The sequence below is a fragment of the Quercus lobata genome, chromosome 8 (genome assembly GCF_001633185.2).
Source record: "Quercus lobata isolate SW786 chromosome 8, ValleyOak3.0 Primary Assembly, whole genome shotgun sequence".
NCBI classification, from domain to species: domain Eukaryota; kingdom Viridiplantae; phylum Streptophyta; class Magnoliopsida; order Fagales; family Fagaceae; genus Quercus; species Quercus lobata.
This window is the reverse complement of record NC_044911.1, coordinates 35597342-35623618: the sequence shown is the minus strand read 5'-3', so window position 1 is coordinate 35623618 and position 26277 is coordinate 35597342. Positions and strand designations below refer to the sequence as shown.

Here is a 26277-nt window from a genome sequence, read left to right as displayed (position 1 = left end):
CAAACCCTATGCTCTCTTTAGAGTGCTTTGGGCAGCCCGCTTATTGAAAGGTTTGCAGGTGAGAAGCTAACTGAAAGTTCAAATATGTGTATAAACATCCTTGAACGTTTAGACCCCCAATTTACAAATTGACCAATTCAAGCTATATGTCAAACAACTAGTGTGCGGAAAAAGAACATAAGCTATAATATAGAATTGGTAAAACTATCTAAGCCAAATTAAAATCACAACCCACAGCAGATAATAAAAGGCAAAGATAAAAGGGAAGGAAGATGCAAACACAAAGACAACACGCGATGTGTTATCGAAGAGGAAACCGAAGCCCTCGGCGTAAAACCTCTTCGCCGCCCTCCAAGCGGTAAACAATCCACTAGAAAATGTAGTTGGGATACATGGACAACAATAGACCCTCCAAGCCTAATCTACCCAGTGCACCTAAGCCCTCCAAGCTTCTTACTCCAACCAGGTTGCGCCGAACCTTTTTCTTTTCTAGCTTCCCGGATTCCGTTACTAGACCGTAGCATCAACCAATGTAGATTAGTTCCTTCCTAATTGCTTCCCAGAAAACCAAACAGCCCTCTCATAGTGATGAATATGGTGAGAACAAGGTTTTGGTAAAATGCCTCTCAAGGATTTGACAATGGAGAGGAAGAGAGTTGAGGAATTTGAAGAGACTCTAATGTATAGATTGTAGGTGAATCAATCTTATTTTTCTTTAGGGTTTCTCTCTCAAAATTCTTTCTAGAAGCTCTCTTTCATTTGTGGGTATAAGGGGTATTTATACTGGAGTGAGTGAGGAATGTGAAACGTCAGGTTTTACAAAACAAGGGTGGCTCGCGGCTTAGCCTCGCGACTTGACTAAGTCGCGGACCCAGTCGCGAGATAACCGTATGGCCAGTTGTCATGTTTTGTCCTGTAGTGCTCCAGCTAGCATGACTGTTCACCTTCTGGCATGCTTGGCACGTGTGCTGCGTCCGGCGGCTTGAAGCCGCGAGCCACCCACGAGATCAAGCTGTGAGTCTCTGTTTTCTTGCACACTCTTGAGCAATCAACATTCTATCTCACTCACTACCCTTACAACAAAACCCACCTAAATACAGGGTTACTAAATGCTGAAATACAAGCAAATTTGGCACAGAATAAAGCCAATAAAATGGTTGATTAAATTCAACCTTACAATCTCCCCCTTTGGCTATTCCGTGACAAAACCCTAAAACAGGCTCTAGACTTAACATGTGAGTTGGGAACAGTTGAACAAAACTCACTCACACCTAACTCTAGAAGCTGTGAAGCACTTGAATCATAAGAACATGAAACTCCTGAAACACAACAATACACTATGATCATTGTATGCAGAAAAGTATGAAATGCATATGAAATAGGCTTAAAGTGATCAAGCAAGGATGAAGTGAAGTATTAAATCATGGCTTGATCAACCAAGTAATCACCAGAAGGTACTGATCACAGTGCTCATTCACACTTGGAATGAACACTTGAACATACAAGTTAACAAGATCAAAGCAAGTTACTTGTATGCATAACACTCAACCAATGCATAATACACTAAGTATATGCATCTAGGAACAATCCTACAAGGGCACAAGAGTGACAGTACTTAAAACAAAATGCAAGACATTTAGATAGAAGTACTGATTTAAACAAAGTATAAAGGACTGCATAAAGCATGGTACAAACCATAAAGCCTACAAGCTTGCATAAAACATTAACCCTAAAAGCTTACATAAGCACATGGGTACAAAACATAATATATCAATTTAAACTGAATAACATCAACATTATATATAAAAGAGTAAATCAAGATTATAAGTTATGAGTTAGAAACAAGAATACACCAAAACCACAGTGTATCAAACCCAAAGAAACACTAAATATCCAAAAACATAAACCTATAAGTTTAAAGGATAAGGCATAAAACAAAAGTATGTGTGGACTCCCCTATTACTATGCACACTTCCCTTTGAGCTTTCTCCCCCTTACTGAATGCTCTCCCCCTTTTTGGCACGAATAGCTAAAGGCTGTCGTCCAACTTCCGTTGAATAGCGTCTAGCTAATTCTCCATAGTCTCGAGACGCATTTGAACATGGTTGTTTGTGGAGTAGAGAAGTGTCACCATCTCATCAATGCGTTTCTGAATATTTTCAAGCATATTACCCACTCTATCAGTTTGAGGATCAGTCTGTGCTTGCGGAATGCTAGCTTGTGGAACTTCACGAATAACATATGAAGTAGGTGTGGTATGTACAAGTGTCTCTGACTCAGGAGCAGATGGAGTAATCGGAGAGATGTGTGCACTCTTTGGTGTTTTAGAGGAGTGACTTTTGCTAGCTTGAAGAGAGTACATGGAAATAGGACGCTGACGGGTCAACATTTTACCATTTGTGGGAGGAACAACGCCTTCACGAAGAATGAGCTTTATGATGAGACTGCAAAATGGAATAGTTCCTCGAGCTGTAGTTTGAACCGCGGTCTTCCTCATAGTTTGAAAAATGTGAGCACAGATATCAATGGGGGCTCCTGTAATAAGATCACAAAGGAATTGAGCTCTCCCAAGATTTATGAAGGTAGTGTTGGATAGTGGGTAGAGATTAGAGAACATGATCAACTTCAATGTGGTCAGCTCTGGTGCAAACTTTGCGGTGCTGATGGATGTGCCTGTATGGGATACTTCATGATCAGATCCTAGGATTTGTAGAATGTCTTGAATGTCTGGAGTTCGATCATCGTACAGAGTTAGATCCACATTCTGAGGTCTAGTGATGCCGAGAATATCAGCGATGGAGTTCGGGGAAATGCCAAATTCCTTTCCTCTGACCCAGAAAATAAGTTCAACTCTAAGATCACTTGCATTGGAGAAGCATTCCTTAACCAGTTCATCCATTGGATCGACAAAGTTCCCAAACAAGTTTGCCTAATCTCGGGGCTCAAAGATTCGAGGGATAAAAGTGGTCCCTAAGGTGTTAAACTCCAACACCCGTTCCACTATAGGAGTTGACTTGTCAAGATGTTTAAGTAGATGTGTGAGGTAAGCGGGGTTCTAAACCTCTCCTCATTGGAGTCTTGAGATGACTGTGATGGGAGACGAGTCCTTTTAGCAACTGGGGTTGCTGGATCGTCAGCAACAATGTCTTTACCCTTAAAGGATCGACGAGACATCTGCAAGAGAATAGGCCCACAGCAAAGAACCAAAAACAGCACCACACAAGATAAATATCAACATAATTAGATGCAAATAAGAGTGTAAACCAGAGATTTTAATATACAAATACAAACTTAAGACAGGTCAGACCCAAACAAACCACCATCAATACTAAGGAGCACAATACAACAGGTGTAGCAAAATGGTGAAAGTGCAATAGAGCATAAAGAGACACAAATTCATAAATAACTGTCAATGAGACAGTCTACCATAACCATGATATGCATAAAAAGACAACATTCGAACATTAAGAACGGATAGCATAAAACAGACCACATAAGATAGGAACAGGCATAAAATTTCAAAATGAAGGATCAGAACACCCAAAATAGAGCACATGGTAGTGAGACACAACATTCAGAAAATGAAGTGCTTTAAAGGTATACTTTCAAGATGCCATCACACACACGTTATGTCAACAAAAAGCACAGTAATATGAGATAAGTAATCCAATGCCGCAAGCATACTTCAATACACCCACAAATGAATGAAGCAAGTCACAAAAATACCAAACCCATTTAACAAAAGAGGTTGAGAATCAACAACAGGCAAATAACAGAACAAAGAAGAAACACAGTGTGACCAGCAAAATGAAAGCGGATGAAATCAACAACAAACACAACCAGCCATACCCATTAAACAAAGAGATGAATGTTTCGAATACAATATCTATCCAAATGGCAAGAAAAATATTCATTAAGCAGGGAATATGAGATGAGGAAAACAAGACCCATACCTTTTCTTGATGATTTTGAGAAGAAATGAAGCACCAATGGAGTTTGAAAATGGGTACACGAAGTGTTTGGGAAGGAGATAGTTGAGAAAGAAGATGAATAGTCACAAAAGTTCGAGGGAAAACTGAAAAAGATTTAAAAACTGCTCCTATTTTTGCCAAACACGCGTTTTTCGCGACTTAAGTGAGTCGCCAACAAGCTGCCAAGTGAAGTCGCCAAAACACTCAAAGACAGAATTTTGAAAAAATTTTCTAAGTATTTTTCGCGACTGGAAGGTCTACCCGCGAGGAAGTCGCGAGCTGAGCCGCGAAAATCTCTGAGTAACCCTCACGACTGGACCTTCCACTCGCGACCAAGTCGCCAAAAATGACCCGCGAACTCGCGACCGAGGCCTGCGACTTGACTTACCCGCAACTGAGTGGCCAAAACAGGGCAAAAATGAATTTCTGAGATTTTCAGATTTTTAGAACAAAATACTTTCCAAAAACACCTAAAACACTCAAAAAAAAATTTGTATTTGAATTAACAAAGATTGAGCATGTAAAAACACATTTCATCAAGTACAATCACACAAATGACTATGGAATTTATTGAACATAAACTTGTGTGTTGTATGTAGATATCAACAATGAGAATGTCCTTAGTCTAATGTGAAGGTTCAATGATCAATTCAACCAAGGCATACACAATTAGCACTAGATTAAGTGATCCATCTCAATTATAGAAATATGTATATATGACCTCCCACAAAACTTGATAACATATCTTGGAGCTTTATATTTGACTTCACTTTCAATCATAACATTTTATCTTTTTTATCTTTTTCGAGACACTCACCTCTCATTGTGAGAGTGATATTTGATATTTTACTTTAATGAACTAGCCATTGGTTTTTTGAATAAACATTCACTTTAATTTTAAGTCGCTTACCATTTTTCCTAGTCGAATAGTAGAATGTGCGACAAGCTTTTGCAACTCAATATCTCTTTTCATTTGGAGATTTACATTTGGTGAGCTCTTTTTAGCAAAAACAAAAATAAAGAGTGTGAAGATATATAGACACAAGTCTATGCATGTCTCAAGATCATCATAACCATTCACTAATCATTTATGACAAGTTTGAAAATCTATTTACAACAATCACATAGATTTCAAGATTTCTCCTACAGTGATAAGAGTACAAAGAAACAAGCTATGCTCGAAAATGCACAAAGCCATTAGCACAAAGGTACAAGGCAAAACAAGTTTTGAGACAAAAAACTCAACAATGTCAATCAAACTTTTTGATTTTCTAATTTTTATGTGATTTTTGGATTTTTTGACACAAGGAGAAAAAGATTGATCAAAAACAAAAACAAAATCAAAAGTATGCACAAATAGACAAGCAAACAACCATCAACATAAACAACAAGCAATCAATCAAACATCGTCACAAAGCATAAGAAGTATTAATGCATGGACATGTTGTAATGCTTATGCATGAGTACCCTTTTTCACCCACACATCACTTGCGTTTGGGGTGATTTCCTTATAGGATTGGGTACGGGAGTTAGGGCTTTCAAACCTTCGTGTGAAGCTTTCCAAGCAGTTGGTGAATGCACCAATCATCTTTATCACGTTCATCATTCCGGGATCACCGTTTGATCTCTTGATGGTTCTCCAGCCCAATTTCTTCTATCATTTCTTGGTCCTCGTGACCTTTGAGGAGTTGCACTATTCTTTGCTCTCAGCTTTTAACAATTTGGTCGAGTATGCTCTTGAAGACCGCAATGATGACACACATAAGTTGATCTAGGACCTCTTTGTGGTCGTGGACGAGACTTGGCTCGAGATTCAGACCTGCCTATAGATTGATTACGGGAATTCAACAACCATTCGTTCCCCATATTTCTCTTCTCCTCTATCTTGGGCTTCTCAGCAATAGGACCAACATCAGCTGATTCTTTGGCTTTTATAAACTTCACTTCTTTAGTGACATTTCCAGATGAGCTACTTCCTCCGGTATATCCCAACCCGGATTTGTCTGAAAAGCTCTTTTGAGATGAAATAACATCATCTAGTTTCTTGGTAGTGACCCTCTCAATTTTAGCATTTGCTTGCACAACCTCTTGCTCAAGGAATCTCACTTTTGTGTAAGCTTCTGACAGCTCACCGTTCAGTGTTTCTATCTCACATTTGGCCTCCCTATATCGGATTAGGAGACTTTTATAATCCTCCTCTGCCTTCTTCATTTTTCTCACAGCTGCCTTGCCCACCCTTGTGTACTCACCTAACTTCTCCAGGAGTGAGTTATAATTCTCTTGAAGATTGGCTGTGCTTTCATTTTCTTTAGTATCTGATTCTTCAACAATTCCTAGTGATTCTTTATCACTATGTTCTCCAAGGTCTCGTAGATTCAACTCGTCTGAAGACTCAACATGGGCAATAGTCATAAAAACTGAATAGTTCCCCTCTCCATCACAGCTTTCTTCAGATTCTGAGTCGGATGAATCCGAGTCACTCAATGTCATGGCATACACTTTGTCTTTCGATTTCAAATAATTCGGACATTCTTTCTTAAAGTGTCCATGCCCGTTACATTCGAAACAAGTGAGACCTTGTGTAGGTTGGGATTCTTTTCCATCTTTCTTTTTGAATTCCCTTTTCTCCCTTCCTGAACTTTGGAATTTTCCTTTATCACCAAATTTGCCATTATTTTTGAATTTCAAGAATTTTCTGAAATTTTTTACAAGGTATGCAACATCTTTGTCAACCACGTCTTCTCCCGATGAGTCATGATCTTCCACCTTCTCATTAATGGTCTTAAGAGCAAGAGATTTACTCTTTCGTTGATTGGGCAGCGACATCTCATAGGTCTGTAGAGAACCAACCAGCTCCTGGACTTTGATGTCATCAAGGTCCTTGCTCTCCTCAATCGCTGTCACTTTAGCACGAAAACTTTCTGGCAATGATCGAAGGATCTTCCTTACAATCTTAGAATCCTCCGTTTTCTCTCCCAAATTGAACTTGCTTACAATCACCTCATTCAACTTGTTATAGAAAGAGTCAAAGGACTCATCCTCACTCATTTTTAACTCCTCAAACCGAGTGGCTAGTATCTGCAGCTTGGTGTCTTTTACCTTCTTCGTGCCTTCGTAAGTGGTCTCCAATATCTCCCATGCTTCTTTAGCAACGGTAATGTGAGAGATCCTGTGAAATTCATCTGGAGACACACCACAGAAAATAGCATTGAGTGCTTTACTGTTAGCATTAGATGCAGCAAGTGCTGCTTTATCCCATGTGGATTTGGCTTCCTCAGGCCTGGTCCAACCTATCTCAACAGCATCCCAAACGGATTCATCAATAGAACACAGAAAAGCTCTCATGCGAACCTTCCAAAAAGCATAATTACTACCATCAAAATATGGAGGTGCATTTAGGGATTGAGACTGATCCATCTCAATAGGGAGTCAAGGATCACACAATGGTAATGAAACCACTAGAAGTGTACCCGCTTTGATACCAATTGAAAGTTCAAATATGTGTATAAACACCCTTGAACGTTTAGACCCCCAATTTACAAATTGACCAATTCAAGATATATGTCAAACAACTAGTGTGCGGAAAATGAACATAAGCTATAATATAGAATTGGTAAAACTATCTAAGCTAAATTAAAATCACAACCCACAGCAGATAATAAAAGGAAAAAATAAAAAGGAAGGAAGATGCAAACACAAAGACAACATGCGATGTGTTATCGAAGAGGAAACCGAAGCTCTTGGCGTAAAACCTCTCCGCCGCCCTCTAAGCGGTAAACAATCCACTAGAAAATGTAGTTGAGATACATGGACAGCAATAGACCCTCCAAGCCTAATCTACCCAGTGCACCTAAGCCCTCCAAGCTTCTTGCTCCAACGAGGTTGCGCCGAACCTTTTTCTTTTCTAGCTTCCTAGATTCTGCTACTAGACCGTAGCATTAACCAATGTAGATTGGTTCCTTCTTAATTGCTTCCCAGAAAACCAAACAACCCTCTCACAGTGATGAATATGGTGAGATCAAGGTTTTGGTAAAATACCTCTCAAAGATTTGACAATGGAGAGGAAGCGAGTTGAGAAATTTGAAGAGACTCTAACGTATAGATTGTAGGTGAATCAATCTTGTTTTTCTTTAGGGTTTCTCTCTCAAAATTATCTCTGGAAGCTCTCTTTCATTTGTGGGTATAAGAGGTATTTATACTGGAGTGAGTGAGGAATGTGAAACGTCAGGTTTTACAAAACAGGGGTAGCTCGCGGCTTGGCCTCGCGACTTGACTAAGTCGCGAGATAACCGTATAGCCAGTTGTCCTGTAGTGCTCCAGCTAGCATGACTGTTCACCTTCTGGCATGCTTGGCATGTGTGCTGTGTCTGGCGGCTTGAAGCCGCGAGCCACCTGCGAGATCAAGTCGCGAGTCTCTGTTTTCTTGCACACTTTTGAGCAATCAACACTCTATCTCACTCACTACCCTTACAACAAAACCCACCTAAATACAGAGTTACTAAATGTTGAAATACAAGTAAATTTGGCACGGAATAAAGCCAATAAAATGGTTGATTAAATTCAACCTTGCACTTACCGATCAAACTCTAAGAACAACTTTCAATCTCTTCCTGCATGTCTTCATCTGATATAGATATGACTTCCTCCTCTTCTGTAGTTAACTTCATGCTCCCCATGGTGTGTATCACTTCGTCGGCCATAACTTAAGAAACTCTCTGACTAATGTTAAAACTAATGCAAAGACAAACCCTTAGCCGGACCTAAGGGAGAAAGCCTCATATACCAACGAGAGAGAGAAACTCCTACCCTAGAGGAGAGCCATACAGGATGAGATTCAAAAGAATGCTATTCACAAGTACCCTTAGTGTACTTATAAAGAATAGGCATACATGTCATGTCTTCATTGTAAATAATTTCAAATGCAGTCATATGAAGCCATTTGGAAATGTTGTAATGGGAAAGACGAGTTTTGTTTCACGGTGGCCTTATAACTGTATCTAATATTCCATCGAAACCAAAGAAACATAAAAGTTAATTTGTCGAAACAATCAAATAGTAAAAATGGAAGACGAAAAGGACAAAAGATGAAAAAACTCAAAATTATTTTCAATAATAAAAAATCGAACTTTTGTAGAATTAAGAATTACTTACTCTGTTCCTGCATGAAAGTATGCTGCCATGCCTTCGAAGAATTGAGAATTGAGAATTCCTTAATCAAAATTATTTTCAATAATTTTGTTTACTTGACATATCATGTTGTCTCTGAACCATCCTTATCGAAAGAACTGGGTCCACTATCAGGGGCGGCCTAACATAATTTGGGGCTTAAGGCGAAAAATTTATGCGGGGCCTTTAATATATAAATATTAATTAAACAAAATTATTTAATACTAATTAAATTAAGGTTAATTTGATACATTAAATACATAAATAATACCAACTAGACTAATGTTAATTTCATATAGAGAATTGAATATCATAGTTGAATTATAAATATTAATAAAAAGAAATAAAAATATATTGCGATTGGAAAAGATACTTTATTTTGGATATAAGACGATGCATAGTTAAATAAAGTTGTAATCTAATTTTTAATTTTATATTTTGATTTTAAGAGAAAGAGAGAGATAGATATTATTTGGTGTATGGTTTTGTAGGATATTAGTTTACAAAAATCAAAGTCTCAAACTATTAGGGGAGATTAATCTATAATTGATGATTTAACACATTTGCAACATCTTTTTGAAATATTTTAGGGTTTTAATTGAGTTAAGGTTGTCTCGTACTTTGAGAGTCTTAATAGAAATGAAAAAGAAAAATGCGCTAATTAAAAGTACTATAAAATGTTCAAAATATGATGTGATATTGTTTCTTATTAATGAATTTCATCAATTTAACTAATGAATGTTTATATCACATTTTTTGTGATTAATAACATGACAATTTGTAAACTAATAGTAAAATTTGTACATCACTAATAAAAAAATATACAACCTTTAGAAAATATATATAATTTTATAAAAATTTGGGTTTTTAACTATAAAAAATGGGACCTTTTTTCTCAAGAAATTTTTTTTTTTTTAATGGGCCTTAGGCCTAGGCCTAACTTGCCTAGGCCTTGAGCAGGCCCTGTCCACTACTTTAGCGATGTTTGTTTTGTTCTTTGCTTTGTTGTGCAAAGTAGAAATGGTTTCAAAAGAAAACAATTAAAGGAAAAGGAAAAAGAAGGGATTCAAATCAAACAGTTAAAAGTGTTTCAATTTGCATTCTTTTATGGGAACCTTTTTCAGTGAAAATAGAAGTCTTTGCGTCAATAAGCAAGAACATCAGGGCATTTTCGTACTAGGAAAGCCAAAACAGCAGAAATTGCTGCAATTAGATGATCAGAAACCACACCGACGCTGTGCTTCTAACAACAAAGAAAATTCTACTTGTGCGTGTGCTGTTTTTCATTTTGGTAACAGAAAGTTGAAAAATGAAAATAGGAGCAATCACCGTAATTAAGGGATGGTCCTCAAACTGCATGCTATGTTCCATGTTCATCTTGTACATACCAGTACTGCTGTGTTCCTCTCATGTTTATTGTGCTGATAGAGTTTCTTTGAGGTATGTAGAGTGGATTAAAGACCATGAAGAAACTCTAGTTTCGCCTGGAAGAAAGTTTGAATTAGGATTCTTTAGTCCTGCTGGAAGTTCTTGCTACAGAAGATATGTTGGAATATGGTACATGTGGGATAAGCGAACAGTTTGTAAGGTTGAATTTAATCAACCATGTGTTGGCTTTATTTCATGACAAATTTACTTGTAATACAGCATTTAGAAACCTTGTATTTAGGTGGGAATCATGTAAGGGTAGTGTGTGAGAGAGTGTGAAGAAATGCTCAAGACAGTGCAATGAAGCAGAGACTCGTGGCTTGGCCTCGCGGGTGGCTCGCGGCTTGCAAGCCACCAAAAGTTGCACACGTGCAGAGCATGCAGGGGAGCTGAACAGTCATGCCAGCTGGAGCACTACAGGACAAAAATTCAGACTGGCCATTTAGCTAGCTCGCGACTTGAACTCGTGACTCAGTTAAGTCGCGAGGTCAAGTTACCAGCCAACCCTGTTTTTGGAAAAACTGACTCTTTGCATTCTTTTCACACACCAGTATAAATACCCCTCATTCCCACAAGATATGTGTGGCTATTCAGAAAGAAAAACCCTAAGAGAGGTTTCCTCAAAACACCCACCCAATTAGAGAGAGCTACTCATTCTTAGAGAGAAACCTTTGTAGTCTCTTCTCATTCCTTCTCTCATTGTCATACCTATTGAGAGGAGATTTCTATCAAAACACTACCCACACCCATTCAGAGTGTTGAGTGTTTTTGGAGCTTTGGGAAGTATTGGAAGATGCCAAGGATGGCGGATGCTACGGTCTAGTAGCGGAATCCGGTAAACTAGAAAAGAAAAAGGTTCGGCGCAACCTCGTTGGAGCAAGAAGCTTGGAGGGCTTAGGTGCATTGGGTAGATTAGGCTTGGAGGGTCTATTGCTGTCCTTGTATCCCAACTGTATTTTCTAGTGGATTGTTTACCGCTTGGAGGGCGGCGGAGAGGTTTTACGCCGACGGCTTCGGTTTCCTCTTCGATAACACATCGCGTATTGTCTTTGTGTTTGCATCTTCCTTCCTCTCTATCTTTGCCTTTTCATTATCTGCTGTGGATTTTAATTTGTTATGGCTTAGATAGTATTTAATCAATTTCATATTATAGCATCTGTTAAGTTTTCGCACACTAGTTGTTTGACATATTACTTGAATTGGTTAAGTTGTATTTTGGGGGTCTAAACGTTCAAAGGTGTTTTTACACGTTTTTGAACTTTCACTTGGTATAAGAGCGGGTACACTTGTTGTGGTTTAAATACCTAAGTGTGATCCTTGACCCCTTGTGTTTATTTGCCATGGATTGTGCTTTGTATAACTCTTTGCATGATTTGGTTGGTGATGAATGTAACATGACACGTGTTTGTGAAAATACCTCTATGAGTGTTAGTCCTCATAAGTGTAATGACATGTTATTTGAATCTATGGGTGTTGTTGACAAACTCTTGAAGAAAAATGCTAAGAAGTTTCAAAAGAATTTAAGCAAGTTGTTTTGTGAAAAGGATGATTTGATTGCTAAGCTCAATGAATCCAACAAATTGGTTGAGAAATATAAAAAACTTGTTGAAGATTCTCTTGAAAAGCAAAAAGAGTTTGAATGTTTGAATATGAACTTGGATGCTAAACTTGTTTTGTCTAAAAAACTTGTTGATGAGTTAAAATGTGAAAATGAATCTCTTAAGATGCATGTCAAGTGTTTGATTGCTGAACCTATTGTTAAAAAGGATGATAATATTTGTTGCAATCATGTTGTGGTACCCGATTTTGTGCCTAGTGTGTGTTCTACCTTAAAGGACAAATCGGTGTACATTCCTCCACATAAAAGAAATCAAAAGGTGGAGAGAAAGACTGTTAATTCAAAGCCTCCGTTTAGGTCTCAACCTAAGGTTTTGAATGGATCTAAGTTTGTTCCAACTTGCCACCATTGCGGTGTGATCGGTCATATAAGACCTCAATGCTCCAAGTTGAAAAGGGAACAAAAAAATGTCGCTAGATCTCTTCCTAAAAAGCCTAGTAGACCTAAACGCATTGTTTGTCACCATTGTGGTGCCTTTGGTCATCTAAGACCTCAATGCTCTAAGTTTCATGTTTTTAAAAGAATTAAAAGAAAAGAGAAACTTGAGCTTCATGGAAATTGTGCTAAAAAGAGTAAACTGGTTTTGAGTGAAAATAGCATGTTGTTAAAGAAAATGTTTAATGCTCTTAACTCCTTGACTATGTGCATCTCCGGTTCTCATTGTTCCAACCCTCGTCTCGCTTCTCTTGAGACACTCATTCAAAACAATCGTTCCGTTTGGATGAGGAAGAGTTCATATGGTTGAGCTTTTGCTCTTTTTGGTCCTTGATCTAATTCTTTCGATCTTTATAGGACCTTTCATGCATTCAATGTCATATTTTCATGCATTTTGTGCATCTTGCATTTTTTTTTTTGTATGCATTGTTTTGTTTTTTATCTTACTTTTATATTTCAGTTTTGTGTGAGTAAAAAATCCAAAACCACATAAAAAGTGAAAAATTTAAAAAGTTTGATTGTATATGTTTGAGCACATATCACATGTGAGTTTGACCTTGTACCTTTGTACAAATGGCTTTGTGCATTTACGAGCTTAGCTTGTTATTTTTGCACTTATATCTTTGTGGGAAAAATCTTGACATCTTTGTGTGATTGTTGTAAATCGATCTTCAAGCTTGTCATGAATTTTAGTCAATAGTCATGTTGGTTTTGATACATGCGTAGACTTGTGCTTATATCTCTTCCCACTCTTTTATTTTTATTGCTTAAAGAGCTCAATAAATGTAAATCTCAAAATGAAAAGAGATAATGAGCTGCAAAAGCCGTCGCACATACTAGTATTCGACTAGGAAAAAGGGAAAGCGACCTATATGAAAATGTATGATGCCTAAAAAGCCAAAAGCTTGTTCATCAAATTGAAATATCACAAATTTCAGGCATCAATCTCAAAATGAGATGTTTTGATTCAAAATGATCAAATGTTATGAATTGTAAAGAAGCCAAATGAAAAGCTTCAATCTTATGTAATCATTTTCTTGTGGGAGGTCATATATGTTCATTTCTATAATTGAGATAGACCACTTGACTTAGTACTAGTTGTGTATGACTTAATTGAATTGATCATTGAAGTTTCACTCTAGACTAAGGACTATTCCACATTTGATACACACACACAACACACATGCCTAATGTTCAATAAATGTCTTATTCATTTGTTAGATTGTACTTGTCTAAATGTGATGTGTGTGCGCTCAATCATATATGGTTCAATCCAAAAAGATTTTTGATCATTTTATATGTTTTTTGAAGTGATTTTTATCATTTTTTGTGTTTATGTTTAGTGCTTGCTTTGTTTTTCAATGTTTAAACATGTTCTGTTTTGAAAAACAAGTGTCAGAATTTTTGACTACTCATTTTGGCTACTTGCGCGAGCTGCCAGCAAGCTGCTAGTTTTGGCTACTCAGTTTGGCGACTTGCAAGCTGCGAGTTTAAGCTGCGAGTTCATCCAGAGAGGTTTCGCGGCTCTCTTGCGACTTGGCTCGCGACTCGCCCAGAATCAGCTTTTTAATGAGCTTTTTCGTGGGAAACTTGTTTTAAACCTCTCCCATCCTCTCTAAAACCCCTCTTTCAATATTTTTACATCAAAACCCAACCAATTTGAATGATTTTTCATTCCCTTGACATCTCTAAGGTAATTATAAACTCTATTCATTAATATTGATTCTTAGATTATGTTTTGGAGAGTTTTGTGCTCTTGGTTGGGATTTTTATCATAGGGGTTAGGAAAACTTATTTTTTTTGTCAATTTTCTTCATGGGATTGGTTTCTTTTGTTGATTTGCATTGGATGTTGGCCTCTTGTGGCAGAAAGAACATGTATTAAGGGTGAATTTCATGATGTTCATGCATTGTTTCATATTATTGTTCATAGTGTGCATGCTAGGTATTTGATAAAATGCCTCTTAGACATTTTCTCACTTGTTTGGACTCCGATGAGTACCAAACTTTGGGGTTTCTCATGTTTCCTCATTAGGAACATGTTTGGTTCATTGGTTGTGTATTTAGCACACCTTGCCCCACATGTGCATTTTTCATGCATTGGTCATGCATTGCACTTAGCCACCTCTTGCACACACTTTTGTTACCCTTGTCATGCATTGGTCTTTACCTTATTTCTTCATCTTAGCATGTCATGCTTACCTTATGCTTTGTAGCATGTTACTTTGTCTTAGGTTTGAGCTTCATTTTCTCATTCATCTTGCACCCCTCATGCATCATTATCATTGTTCGTTCCTTCATCTCTTGCCCTCATTTCTTCTTGACCCTTTGTCTATTCCTGACAAAAAGGGGGAGAGTATACTCTAGAGAGTATATATCGGAGTGTTGTGTCATTTCTATATGACTCTTGTGCACATCTTTAGGGGAAGAAATTCTATTTCTCATGCACATTTGTAGGGGGAGAGATTTTCCATAGTGGAGATGCATATACCAAGGGAGAGAAGACATTGTGTTAACTAGAAAACTTTGTTCTGTTTTTTTTTCTTGTTGGCTTTATGGTGCTTTGAGTTATGCTTTGTTGTTCTCATTGCATCATGTTTGTGCTTTGGACATGCATATATCCCTATGCTATTGTGCTTCTTTGAATGCATGTTCGGATGATCATTTTCTTTGCTATGTGATCATTGTAGTCATTTCTATATGACTGTTTTTGGTGTATGATCAAGTTGTTCACATGCTTCACATCATGTTTACTTGATCGCAATTTACTTGTTACATTATACTTGTCATTTTTTTTACTTGCTTTACCTTGAGGGTCTAATGTGTTTTGTGCAAGTGTTTCAGGTTACAAGTTTGTATGTTCCAAGTGCATCACAGCTTTTCATCATTCTGAAGGGGAGAGAAATTTTAAGCACTTTTAATTTATATTGTTTAAGTTTATATTCAGTATTTTGTGCTTTGTACTCATGTGCTTTTGTAAGCTTTTAGGGTTAATATTTTTATGCATAATATGTAGGCTTTATGGTTTGTACCTTACTTAATGCAGCCTTTTATGCTATGTTGAAATCAGTACTTATATCTAAATGTCTTGCATTTTGATTTATGTACTGTCACTCTTGTGCCCTTGTAGGATTGTTCCTAGATGCATATACTTAGTGTATTATGCATTGGTTGAGTGTTTGACATGCAAGAGACTTGCATTGACTTTGTTAGCTTGTATGTCCTAGTGTTCATTCCAAGTGTGAATGAGCATTGTGGTCACTACCTTGTAGTGATTACTTCGTTGATCAAGTCATGATTTGTTTCTTAACTCCATCTTTGCTTGATCACATATTGCTTGCTTCATATGCATTTCATACTTTTTTGCATACAATGATCATGGTGTATTGTTGTGTTTCAGGAGATTCATATTCATATGATTCAAGAGCTGCACAGCTTCTAGATTTAAGTGTGAGTGAGTTTTGCCATTGTTCCCAAACTCACATTTAAGTCTAGAGTCTGTTTTAGGGTGTTTTGTCACGGAATAGCCAAAGGGAGAGATTGTAAGGTTGAATTTAATCAACCATGTGTTGGCTTTATTCCATGACAAATTTGCTTGTAATACAGCACTTAGAAACCTTGTATTTAGGTGGGAATCATGTAAGCGTAGTGTGTGAGAGAGTGTGAAGAAATGCTCAAGACAGTGCAGTAAAGTAGAGACTTGCAGCTTGGCCTCACGGGTGGCTCGCGGCTTGCAAGCCGCCAAAAGTTGCACACGTGCAGAGCATGCAGGGGAGCTGAACAGTCATGCCAGCTGGAGCACTACAGGACAAAAATCCAGACTGGCCATTTAGCTAGCTCGCGACTTGAACTCGCGACTCAGTTAAGTCGCGAGGTCAAGTTGCCAGCCAACCCTGTTTTTGGAAAAACTGACTCTTTACATTCTTTTCACACACCAGTATAAATACCCCTCATTCCCACAAGATATGTGTGGCTATTCAGAAAGAAAAACCCTAAGAGAGGTTTCCTCAAAACACCCACCCAATTAGAGAGAGCTACTCATTCTTAGAGAGAAACCTTTGTAGTCTCTTCTCATTCCCTCTCTCATTGTCATACCTATTGAGAGGAGATTTCTATCAAAACACTACCCACACCCATTCAGAGTGTTAAGTGTTTTTGGAGTTTTGGGAAGCATTGGAAGATGCCAAGGATGGCGGATGCTACGGTCTAGTAGCGGAATCCGGTAAGCTAGAAAAGAAAAAGGTTCGGCGTAACCTCGTTGGAGCAAGAAGCTTGGAGGGCTTAGGTGCACTGGGTAGATTAGACTTGGAGGGTCTATTGCTGTCCTTGTATCCCAACTGTATTTTCTAGTGGATTGTTTACCGCTTGGAGGGCGGCGGAGAGGTTTTACGCCGAGGGCTTCGGTTTCCTCTTCGATAACACATCGCATGTTGTCTTTGTGTTTGCATCTTCCTTCCTCTCTATCTTTGCCTTTTCATTATCTGCTGTGGATTTTAATTTGTTATGGCTTAGATAGTATTTAATCAATTTCATATTACAGCATATGTTAAGTTTCCGCACACTAGTTGTTTGACATATTGCTTGAATTGGTTAAGTTGTATTTTGGGGGTCTAAACGTTCAAAGGTGTTTTTACACGTTTTTAAACTTTCACAGTTGTATGGGTTGCCAACCGAGATGACCCGCTTATCAATACTACTACTGGAGCTTTCGGATTTACAACAGATGGCAACCTCATGGTATTGGATACGAGTAGTGGGAAGGTTCATTGGTATTCGGAACGTTATTATTCGTGTAATCCGTGCAATACTACAGACAAGATTGTGAATCTCACAGATTCTGGAAACCTGGTACTATACGGATACTCATACGAATACGGTAATGTGACAAGTCTGTGGGAGAGCTTTAAAAATCCAACTGATACGTTTCTTCCAGGCATGACGCTGCCGTTGGATGGAAACATTAATTTGACTTCTTGGAGAGGCCGTGATGACCCTGGAAGCGGGAACTTCACGTTTATGCTAGATGCAACCGGAAATCGGAACGCAATAGTCGCCAACAAAGAGGGGACGACGATTTATTGGAAAAGCTCGGTTGGTTTATTCACTTTCCTCACAACAACAGAAGTTCAAAATGATGCTGATTTTGAGAATGCAAGGTTGGTGATGAATTTTACCGGGAAGATAGAGCATTGGGTACAGAACACAAACGGGACATGGTACTTGTCCGATGCGGAGCCAAGCAACAATTGTAGCATGTATAATGCTTGTGGAAATTTTGGTAGCTGTAATTTAAACAAAAAATTGAAATGCAAATGTTTGCCAGGGTTCAAGCCATATGTTGCTCAGAAGTGGCATTCTGGAGATTTTTCAGATGGGTGCACAAAAAATTCGGTGTCCTGTGGCAACACCTTCTTGAGCTTAAAGATGATGAAGATAGGGAAAAACCTAGAACAAAGGTCTTGGGTTGAAAACGAAACAGAATGCAAAGAATTGTGCCTTAAACACTGCGAGTGCAAGTCTTATTCATATAATCGAGGCTCAGAAATGCCATGCTGGATTTGGAAGCAGGAGTTAGTTAATCTTCAAGAGGAGTATGAAGGTGGTTATAACATCTCCATCCGTGTAGCAATTTCGGATATAGGTACTGTACTAATTGGTCGATTTTACATAAATTTGCTTGAATTTACTAACGTAGTGTTGTACTTTAGGAAATTTAGAAAGCGTCTTGAATATGAAGTAGAAAGGTTAGAAAACCTTCCTGCTGTATATAGTCCAAGCCCAAGTCTATGCAAAATGTTAAAGAGGCACAATAATAGTACTAACAAATTAGTAAATTTATTTATAATGAATTTGACAAGGAGCATGTTTCTACATAATAACCAAATTATTTTTTCAAGATGAGCCGATAATTGAAAATGTCAATTATCTTTACTGAACAAAAATAAAATGCTAACCCAGTCTCCGTATATGATAAACTCTCAACCACGGCCCATGGGATGATGGACTGTCGGTTTGTGGACAGATGGATTTACAATGCTAGGCAATTTCATTATATGTAAATAAGACCAAGTCCTATTTGTTTGAGTTTATTCACTATTTGAAACTTGATATTTCTGCAGAACCAACTGTACAAAATTGTAAGCCTTGTGGCACAAACACGATCACTTATCCACTTAGCACTAACTCAAATTGCGGTGATCCTATGTACTTCAGTTTCAATTGCAACACTACCTCTGGCCAGGTTAGCTTCAAGGCCCCAAGGGGGGCATATCGAGTCACTAGTATCGATCAAAATACAACAAAGTTTTTTATCCAAGTTAAGGATGTTGGAAGTCTGCGGCTAAATCAGTCATTGCCATTTAATCAAACTACTCCAAGAAACTCTAGTTCTAATGTTTTGTCTAGAGTTACAGATGATGTTGAGATTGTTTGGGAGCCACCACTGGAGCCAATCTGTAATTTATCTGCAGATTGCAAGGATTGGCCACATTCAACTTGCATATCAGCAGTTGATGGGAAGAGGAGGTGCCTTTGCACCAAAAGCTTTTGATGGGATGGCACAAAGTTAAGTTGTACGCAAGGTTAGGATTCTATATCATGTGCATATTGCAAATTAAAATTACTCTATGGCAAATAAAGATTTAGTTAATATTGCCCCAGCTGAGATTTTTTATTTTCTTCCTTTACTAACTGTGATAATGGTTGCTTTAGTGATTTAGCACAATGTTAGGACCTTGTGTATTTAGCTAAGGACTGATTTTCAGGTGTTTTTCTTTTACTTACGTTTAACGATTCTAATTTTACCTTCAAAGTTGGCAAGTCTATCCTAAAATTTGCAAAATCGTCTACAGCAATGTCAATGTGATCGTTACCGAGTCATATATTGTTAGAGTCTGTATTTTGTATAAAAATAAATATTTTTGTTTCACAAATTGATGAAAATATGCACCCTTTAACTTCCACTAATTATCGTTTGATTATATCATTTGAGCCAGTTCACTACTGTAACTATACATGATGCGAGAGATTTCTATTCAAATTCTATACACTGAAGTATGACTAGTCATCTTTCTTTGTTGTAGTTTCTTCACCATCAGAAAAAGGAATTTTGGCAAAAAAAAAAAGAAAAAAGAAAAAGGATTGATATTGCTTCTGATTGTTGGAATAACTAGTGTGATTGTTCTCTGTGCCATTATTTTTATCTACATACGGCGAAGGAAGACGACCAAGAGACATGGTAAGCACTTTGCAAAATGCATACTATGCACGTTGATCTTTATTTTATTTTATTTTGGGTTAGATTGAATCATAAAAAAACAGGTTGCAAGTTCTTCCATGTAATTATCATGTGAACTAAGATAGATTAGTGTCTTCTGAATTTAGAAAATAGACAAATTGACCAAAGAAATCGAGTACGCATGTTATGTAGTGAAAGCTGTGTCCAAGACTTGATAGATTCAGGTGAGTTCCAAGAAGAAGATGAGAATGGAATAGATGTACCTTTTTATGATTTGGAAAGCATACGAGTTGCTACTAATAACTTCTCAGATGAAAACAAGCTTGGACAAGGAGGCTATGGGCCTGTTTACAAGGTAATCTCAGCAACATTTAGTGGTCATTAATGTACATGTCAACTAGTTTTTGGTGAATGGTAATATTGTGTATTGGGAATTTTGGTCCCAGGGTAAGCTTCCAAGCGGTCAAGAAATTGCTGTAAAGAGACTTTCAAGTGTCTCAGGTCAAGGTCTACAAGAATTTAAGAACGAGGTGGTATTGATTGCAAAACTTTAGCATCGGAACCTTGTCAGACTCTATGGATATTGCATAAAAGGGAATGAAAAGATTTTAATTTATGAGTACATGGCTAACAAAAGTTTAGACTTCTTCTTATTTGGTTGGCTTCTAAACCTATTTCCTTTATCTACTATCCATATTATGTTTAATTTTAGTTCCTATTTTAGTTGCTAAAATTATTTTTTCAAATGTGAAATGGAATTATGGACAAACACAAGGTCAAAAGCAAAGCATATTTTTGGACTGGGAGATGTGTTTCAACATCATTTTGGGAATTGCTCGAGGGCTTCCTTATCTTCACCAAGACTCTAGATTAAGGATCATTCATAGAGATTTGAAAAATAGTAATGTTCTTCTAGACCATGAAATGAACCCCAAAATATCTGACTTTGGATTGGCGAGGATTGTTGTTGGAAAACAAACAGAGGCAAACACAACAAAAGTAGCTGGAACTTAGTGTGTTTCCTATACACAATATGATTGTTGTAGCTGACTATTTATGTATTATAGCAAATTTTCATTCTACTAACTTTGTTTAGATAATATGCACAAAGAAGTGTCTTGCTAATATCATAATTTATACAATTGTTGTGATGTAGTGGCTATATGTCTCCAGAATACGCATTTGATGGAATCTTTTCAATCAAATCCGATGTTTTTAGTTTTGGTGTAGTTTTACTTGAGATTATAAGTGGAAAGAAGAACACTGGTTTTTATCAGTCAAAAGAAGCAATGAGCCTTCTAAGTTATGAAAATTCCATCGGATTTTTATCAGTCAAAAATCCGATGGAATTTTCATAACCCTCTTCATTCTCATCATATTTTGCTTCATTATAGGCTATGTAGGTGTGTTAATTTTTCTAATAACCTATGCTTTGGTTATTTTTTACTTCGTACCAATGTTTGTTTACTGTCATAGGCATGGAGATTGTGGACCGATGACAAGCTGTTGGATTTAATGGACGAGACCCTACGAGATACTTGCATTGCAGATCAGTTTGTGAAGTGCCCAAATATTGGTCTCTTATGTGTACAACATGACCCAAGTGATCGCCCCACCATGTCAATTATTATCAAGATGCTTGATGGTGAAACTGTGAACCTTCCAACTCCCAAACAACCAGCCTTTTCCATAAGGAGAGACCAATCCTGCTCAACTTCTTCTAGTAGACCGGAATCAAATAATGAATTAACGAATAGTCTAGAAGGACGATGATGCATGGTTACGGTTCTCATGAATCTTGTTATTCTCTTTATAAAGCAAATATTTTTCCTTAATTAATTCCGTTGCTGGATACTTCAGGTGACTATAAATCCTTTCCCATGTTTGTTGCAGTGGTGTTTTGAATTTGAATGGATAAGATTTGAAATGTCTTAAATTGTGGTTGGACTATTGCTATTTTAAAGAACTTCTTGTATGTTTTATATGTTCTATTTAATTCATTAGGAAAATGGCTTGGGGTGGTTAGAACAACGAACAGGTGGATAACACCTCTACAAAGAACTCAAGGTTCTCAAAATAGCACTTAATTAGGCCAATCAATTCACTAATCAAAATCAATCAAGCATAAAAATGAAGTCTATATGCCTATTTATACAACCGTTACTGCATAATTGTCACTAGTTGGCTGTTTAGTGTTAAAAGTATTGTTTATTAACCGTCTTAAGAACTAACTGAAATATCAATCTATACTTGTACGGGACTCAGTTGAAACTACAATATGAGGGCTGTTTGGTAACATCTGCAGCACTGTAACTAACCGCATATGCATCAGTCATCTTCTTAACTTCCAAATTCCTTCCAGAAGCTTCCAACAATCTAGCAGTGGTGTAGTTATCTAATGAGGGACTTACGCTGTAACATAAGTGCTTGCACTTGAATTTGAAACCCAACTACTTGCCCTTGTATGCATACATGATGCTCTGCATCAGCTTCTCTGCTGAATAAAATTCATTCATCCTATACTCTATCAAGAAAAGTTTGTTACGTAATTTTTTTTAATAGAGTAATTAAAATTTAAAAAGGTCTTCAAGAATAGTTCAACCGGTTGACACTTTCTATTGTGTTCATGACATCCAAGCGGGGCAAACTAGAGCATATAGATAGTGCAATGGTCTAAGGGCTCCAAATAATAGAAGGCCCCTTTTTTAACTAATACTATAATATAATATATGTATGTGTACATTTTAATTAAGGCTTCTTTAGGCCTTAACCAAATAACAACAACAACAATAATAATAATAATAAGGCCCTTTTCTTGAAGATGAAAGTGAAAGAGACAAAATTAAAATTAGACAAAACATACCTAACAAAATTAAAATCTAAATTAATAGTAGACAAATTCGTTAACTCATTTCTTGAAATTTGGTAAAATCTAAATTAATACTAGAAAATTTTATTAAATCTAACCTTTACCACTTGAAATTCACCAAAAGAGAGACTATTTATCTCTAAGAACAAAAGCCTACCCTCCCCAAAAAAAAAAAAAAAAAAAAAAAAAAAAAAAAAAAATTCTCTCTATCTCTCCATCTATATTCTTGAAAAAAAAAATTTCAGATTTTTTCTCAGTGCTCATCTTAGTGTTCTCCATCTTGATCTTTTTCTTGTTAAGCTTTCTTGGTACTAGCAACTCACCTAGGTGGACGATGCGTGTAATGTGCCTGCTTCGATCTTCAGGTGGCTGCTAGCATTCAAATTTTTAACTCTCCCCCTTTTGTCTTTTTTTAAATGCAATAGTTAAAGTGTAAAACTCAAATGAGTCAATACCGTACCGGAGGTTGTACCAGTTTGACCAGCGGTGTAACATCCCGTGAGTTTTTTTTTTTTTTTTTTTAAAAAAAAAAAAAGGTAAGTCAAAATTTTTGTGGACCAATGTGCCCCCACCTAACCCCACTACCCATCACACAATCCACTCCCTCTTTTCTCTCTTTGGCCGGTCACTCCCACTCTTATTCTCCTTTTCTTTTTCTTTTTCAGTCAACACAACACACATACACACACTCCTCTCCCTCCCCCTCCCACCGGTACATTCCTCATCCTCACCTCTACCATTTTTTCCGGCAAAATCACTAGAAAATCCTCAAGAACATCACACCTTCACATAAGTAAATTGAGGTAAAAGTTTTAATCTCTTTTGATGAGTATTATGTTCTTATTTGAGGTTATTTTACCCAAGCTTTAATGATGATTTTCATGTGATTTAAGAGCTTTGGAAATTATATTCATGTGTTATACTTATGGGTTTTGGTCTTGGTGGATGTAATTGTTGAGTGAGTTCATGCTTTTTACAATGTTGGGTATCTAGGGCTTGTTATGGTGAAAATTTAGGGGTTTTGAGGTATATCTTGTGAAATGAAATTGTGAATATAATTTTATGGTTTATTTGGAGCTAGTTAAAGATCTAAATTGTTTGCTTGAAAGGATATTGTGATTTTGGTGTCATGGGTCTCTTGATGATGTTGTGAAAACCATGTGGAAACTATTTATAAATTATTGAGGTTTTGATGTTAGAAATAATACCTTGTATGATTCATAAGTATAATGGGAGTCTATGTCTTGTAAAGTAATTGGTTGAGAAACTTTGGAGATGGAAAATATTATTTGTGAGGCTAAATCTAGGCTTGCCTAATTTAGTGCTTATTTGGCAATTCCTAATATGTAGCTAGATACAATTTCAAGTTTTGTGCTCATTGTGATAGATTTGCTTGACATTGTTTAGGTTCTAGCTAATCTCCCCTTGGAGCTTGGAGAATTAGGATTTTGCGGTTGCTAGGTAAGTAGCTTTTTAATGGGTATTTTTGAAAAATAACCATATCTTATAAATATTGCTTTTGGGTCAAACACATTTTGGAAAATTAATGGTGGAACTATGTTTTTCTAAAAGGTGTTGTGTTATGACCCTACTATATATATGATTATATATGAAAATGCATATTCTTATTGCATATGGGGGATTTGCATGATTTGTTAGCAAAGAAAAGACTAGCATCTTTGATTAAATTCTAGAAAATGCGTATTATGGATTTATTGCATTATTTGCAAAAATATAAAGATGCTTTATCTTGGCCTATGTTATTTGGGAAGTTAATACAAAATCTCTTTGGCAAGAAATAAGTTGAAGGCATTGAAAACCTTGTGAATATCTTGGGCATTCAAATGTTTTATGAAACTACTTAGAAGTGAAATTATGTATTTTGAATTAAAGTTATGTGAGCTCTTTATGTTCTACCCATGTGCTGTGACATGTGATTACTCGGTGATTACCTAGCTAGATACTATAGTCTGTGTGACATTAGCATCTTAGCGCCCGTCTTTGTGATGGTTATGAGTTCCGGCTTTATGTCGGCGATGAGTTCCGGCTTTGTGTCGGCAGTTTAGTTCCGGCTTTGTGTCGGCAATGAGTTCCGGCTTTGTGTCGGCGATTATCATGTGGCCTTGGGTTAGATTTTCTGGTTTGGAACGGTGTGTTATTGCTCACAGTATAGTAAGTAGTTTCATGTTGAGATATTTTGAGGAATGTATAGTATGTAATCTCATGAGAACATTTTGAGAAGCTTTGTGCTGTGTCAATTTATTCATTATTGTCATATTATTTTTGGGAAATAGTTTTGTAGAAACTATTTGGAAACTCCTGAATTAAAAGCATGATTAGTAAATTGTTACCACCAAGAAACTTGCATTTCCCCACCCCCTTTAATTATGCTACTTACTGGGCTTTGTCTCATTCCATTATTTTTATAACTTTTCAGAGTAGGCAACAATCTTTTGAGACAGCATTTTTGGTGGCTAATAGTAGTTAGACTAACTACTGATGGAGGCTGAATTTTTGTGTAATGGATATATTAGATGGTGTACATCTTAGTCTAGGCTTGACTCATTCTTTTGTATATTATAGTGGTTATGACTGTATTTTCCACTGTTGGGACAAGCTGTTGTTATGTAATGGTTGTTTTCAGACCTCTATTCTTTTGTGGCCTATGATCCTTGTAATTAATGCTTAGAGCTCTGACTTACTCTGAAAGTATATTCTATGGGATGATTAGGATAATTCTTGTTGTTGGCACTTGATAATAATTATGTGGATTGAATTGTCAAGAAGGAAAAATTTACAGGTACTTGAGACGTCTCTCTCATGTTTTGGACCCTTTGGGGTTTGGGGCGTGACAGTTACGGTATCAGAGCTTAGGTTATGATTCTGTAGACTTTGAAAATAGGAATTAATTTTGATTTAAGTCAGAGCATTAGGGGTTTGATGAATTCTTAATTTTGTTCCTTTGTTTCAGCTTCCACCTGCTATTCTTTTTTTTTTCCTTACCTATCTTTTCTATGTTAACCTTCTATGTTGCCTTGTGATTTACTTGCTTGTTTCTTGGGTATAGGTATAAGTACCTTGGTACATTATGCCTCCTAAAAAGAAAGCACGTAAAGTAAGGCATGTGGATGAGGTTACAGCTCCAGAGCATGGCCATAGGCAACGCCAAGAGCGTGAGAGATCTATCACTCCTGATGGTGGCGAGATTGATGAGGTGGCAGACAGGATTTATGCTAGGATTGCTAGAGCAGTCCAAGGTGGTGAACGTAGGAGGGGAGATTGCCTTTTTGGGGAGTTTCGTAAGCAAAACCCTCCAACTTTTGATTGGGGACCTGATCCTATGGCAGCAGAGAATTGGTTGCTAAAGATGGAAAAATTATTGAGAGCCCTTGAATGTACTGATGCTTAGAAGGTGTCGTATGCCACTTATGCTCTTCAAGGTTCTGCTGATAGATGGTGGTCAAGCACTGAGCCATTGTTGAGTACGGAGTTGGGAAGGGGCACTCCCATTACTTGGGAGAAGTTTAAGGAAGTTTTCAATAGGACATACTTCC

At 37.1% G+C, this 26277-nt stretch overlaps 1 pseudogene; it reads left to right on the top strand.

Moving 5' to 3' along the window:
- The first annotated feature begins 10446 nt into the window (after positions 1–10446).
- LOC115956796 lies at positions 10447–21836 on the top strand (annotated as a pseudogene).
- The last annotated feature ends 4441 nt before the right edge of the window (positions 21837–26277 follow it).